This window comes from Fusarium odoratissimum, assembly GCF_000260195.1.
Source record: "Fusarium odoratissimum NRRL 54006 unplaced genomic scaffold supercont1.32, whole genome shotgun sequence".
NCBI classification, from domain to species: domain Eukaryota; kingdom Fungi; phylum Ascomycota; class Sordariomycetes; order Hypocreales; family Nectriaceae; genus Fusarium; species Fusarium odoratissimum.
The window spans coordinates 261,537-266,166 of record NW_022158716.1 but is presented as its reverse complement, the minus strand read 5'-3'; positions in this window follow the sequence as shown (position 1 = coordinate 266,166).

Genomic DNA, 4,630 nt, shown 5'->3' with positions numbered 1-4,630 from the left:
TTTATAATAGGCCTTATTATAGCTAGAATAGCTATTATAGGTTTAAAAATATAAAAAAGGCTAAAATTAATATAGCCTAAAAACTAGGAATAAATTATTATAATTTAAGTAATTAATATAAAAGGTTAATTAATTATATTATTTATTATTAATATAGGCTAATATTACCTTATAAATTAGTATTAAAAATATAACCTCCTCTTAAATTAGGTTATTATAATAAGCTAAAATAGGTAAATAAATAATAAGCTAGGTCTTAAGTAATTAAAGTACTTTAATAAATTTATAATTAACTAATTAATTAGTCCTTATTATCTCTTAATCCTTAATAGTTATAAAAGCTATTACTTAGCTGATTTTAAGAGATATTATAAGGAGAATAAGATTATTATACTTTATATACTTACTTATATATCTTATTTACTTTAGCCTCTTAATATTAAATACTTTATAATACTAAAAAAGGCTTATAATTAAGAAATAAAATATCTAATTAAATACTTTATAACTTATATTTCTAAGATTAAGTTTTTTTTTATCTTTTATATTATATTTAAAGTTACTTTTATAAAAAGTAATATTTAAAGGGGTTTTAAAGGAGCTAGGATTACTCCTTTTAACTTAGAAATTATAATCTTAAAGCTTAATATATAACTATAGACTTTAATACCTTCTTAAGAGGCTATTAAACCTTTAACCCTATAGGTTTTAAAGACTTTAAAGATAGCTATTAAGGCCTAATTTTAATTTAAATATCTTAAAAATTAAATTAAAAGGTATAAAAGTAACTCCTTAATATTAATAATTAAAACTTTAAAGTCTAATACTAAAATAATAAAAGCAGCTTTATATTAGCTAGCCTTAATAGAGGTTAAGTTAAAGGATTTTAAATAAGTAAATAAGATATTAAGCTAGTATTAAAGGTTAAAAAGGATTAAATTATAAAAAAAAGAGGTAATAATTATATAAGATATATTATAAGTAATTAATTAGATAAATATTAATATATAAGTAGTAATTAAATTATTTAAAAATAGTATTTAAGGAAAGTTAAAGTAACTAGGTAGTTAGTATTATAATATATATAATAAGGCTAGGTATAATATAAGGACCTATTAAGAGGGTCTTAAGGCCTTTAGAGATAATATAATAATTAATTTTAATTAATTAAATAATTTATTATATTTTTATTATAATTTAAAATATAAAGGTTAAGATTCTTAAGTTACTTATATTATAACCCCCGCGGTTATATTACATATACCCTACTTTTTTCAACCTATTAGTAAGAGATCTAAGAATAATTATACTCTTAACTATAATTACCTATAAAGGATTATAAAGTGAATTATAATCCTTTTATTTTAATTATAACCCTAATTATAATTACTAATAGGGTATTTTAATATATAAAATATATTTATTTATATTTTTATAAATTCTAGCTTACTAGCTATTAATAAAACTTCTTTATATTAATTAAGCCTAATATATATTAAATTTACTATTAAAAGATATAATACTTTAATAAGCTTAGTTATATGCCTTATATAATCTGCTAATAATAAACCTAGTATGGCTTAGTTTAATATAGTTAGACTTTAACTATAATATATTAATAGCTCTTATTTAGACTATACTATATAATACTAAGTAATATAAATATAATAGCTACTTATATTAACCCTATCTAATAATATATTATATCCTATGCTGCTTTAGCACCTATTAATAATTAGGATATAAATAATAATTCTAAGAGTAGTACTAACTCTAATATTACCTAGCTTTATTAGTAAATAACTAATATAATAACTAAAATAAATAACCTCTAATAGGCCCTTACTAAAGCTATTATACTTTAGGCTTAATAGGCCACTAACTACTAGAATACCATTTAGGAAATATATTACCTTACTACTACTACTATAAGTAAAAAAAAAGCAGGAGAAATCCTTAAACCTAATATACCTAAACTATTTAATAAAAACCTAGTAAAACTAATTATATTCCTTACTTAGTGCTAAGCCTTTATAAGCTACTTTTTAAACTAGTTTAATAAAGATAATAATTAAGTTATATATACCTTAGAATAACTTAAAGGTAATATAGCCTAGTAGTTTTAACCTATATTAGAAGATATAACTATTAAACTAGAATATAAACTACTACTATAAACTTTTTAAATTTATAAAAGCTATATAGTATTTAAAAAAGCCTTATAATAAGCCTTTAGATTAGTTAATAAGAAAAGCCAGGTAAAATAAAAAATTAAAGTATTTTAATAAACTAAGTTAGCCTTAGAATATAAAACCAAGTTCTTTTAACTAGCTATTAAGCTAGGATAAGACCAGGAGCCACTAATATTACTCTTCTTCAATAGACTTAAGGAATTAGTTTAAGTAGAACTTTATAAGGAAATAAGACCTAAGATACTAGTTAATTATATAAGATAAGCAGTTAAGATTAATAATATATAGTTTTAATAAAGAATCTGCTATAACTAAAATAACTAAAGAAAATAAGGGAATAAACTATAATATAATACTAACTAAGGAAGAAAATAAAATAATAATACTTCTTATAGCACTAATACTAAACTAATAATAATTAGAATAATTAAAAAAGATAAGTCTAAAATTACTTACTAGAACTATAATAAGAAAGAATATTATAATCTAAAATATAAAAACCTTATTAAAACTAACTAGAAATATAAACTAGTTCCTAAAAATAAGAAGATTAATATAATTAAGAAGAATAAAAAACCCTAAATAGTAATTAGAACTATTAATATAACTTATAAAGATAAATATAATATAACTAAATTAATAAAATATATTAGAAACTTTAATTTATCTCTTAATATCTAAGACCTATTTTTTAATAAAAAAGAAACCCTTAAAAAATACTACCTATATCTAGACCTAGAATAATAACCTATCCTAGGATATATAGCTCTTATAGTAGATATTTATAAATAAAGTAAAAGTAAAAAATAAGTAAGGAAAAAAGTATATAATATAAAAAGATAAGAAGACTCTAAGTTTAAAAAGAAGGAAAGTAAATAATAAAAATAATAAAGATTAAAAGTAAAATAAAATATAAAAGTTAAACTAAAATAGGAATTAGTACTAATAGTAAATAAGTTACCTAATAATAATAATAAAACCATTTTTATAATTAAAAAGGGAAAAAAATTTAACCCTAACCTAGATAATAAACTTAATACTATAAAAAATAACTAAAAACCCTACTTAATAGTAAATAAAATCCCTACTAAAGTTATCCTAAAATAACTAAACTAATATATTAATAATTTAAACTACTTAGAATCTTACTAAGTCTAAAGAGAATTTAATACTAGATATATTAAATATAAGGAAAACTAAATAATCTAGAATATAGAAATTATATCTTAATATAATAAATATAGAGTCTATTTCTAAAATAATAAGTACTAGAAGTATATAAAACTTATAAGAGAATGTATAATTATAAAATAAGATAATAATATTTATATCTAAGTATATATAAAAGAAATACTAAAAGATCTTATAATACTAAAAGTGTGACGAAGGTGGTTTCAAACAGGGAAACTAGTCCGTACTAGGTTTATGTTTGCAGATGGCGTAGGGCGTTAATACTGAGCGGGTTGGTTGTCACGTCTCTTAATGATCAAGTAATGCGTGTTAGGCTTATTGATGTAAAGAAGTCTTATTGATAGCTGGTGAGCTAAGTCTATGAGAGTGCTAATGAATGTGGTCTATATACTAGTGAATGATAATAGCGATCAGTGAGGTTGTCGCGGGATCAGTGGTGATCGTGGTGGATCAACACTGATCGTGATGGATCATTTATGATCGTAGAGTCTTGGCACTGATCCGTTTTGTGGGGCATGTGCGTGATTGGAGGGAAATGCGGGGTACACGTGATGTAACCGCTGGGGTCGTAACAAAAAGAATATATTTAAGTTATAAGAGATTTAAGAAAATACCTAAATTATCTAAACTATAAGCAGATATTATAAATATTATATATATAATACTACTATCTATAATACTAATAAGATAAAGTAATAAATAACTACTTCCTAGTATAAATTAATAAGTATTAGGAATAAAGACCCTATATAATTATTAATATAATAGGATACTAGGTTATAAAAAAATATAAAAAATCTTAAGTAATAAAACTAAAAGCTTATATAAAAATATAAGAATAAGCTTTAATATATATTTAAAACTTTTAATATATTATATAATAAAAATAAAAGGTATAATAAGAAGTTAAAATTACTAAAAATGAAGCACTTAACTAAGAACTTAGTTAAATTAATTAAAATATTACCTAATAAGAAGAAAAAGTATCTTAAGATAAATAAAATACTATTTAATAGCTAGATAAGTAATAACTATAAGAATAATTAAAAGAATTTAAATAGGAAAAAAAAAGACCCCTTATTAAAAAGGAAAAAGTAAATATTATCTTAAATTATAAAGTAAGAAAGATAAAAGCTATATACTAATAATAACTTATTACCTAATATAAATATCTTAATAATATTAATTATATTAGAAGTAAATATAACATAGACTACTTATAGGGAAAAGGCATATACTATTTATAA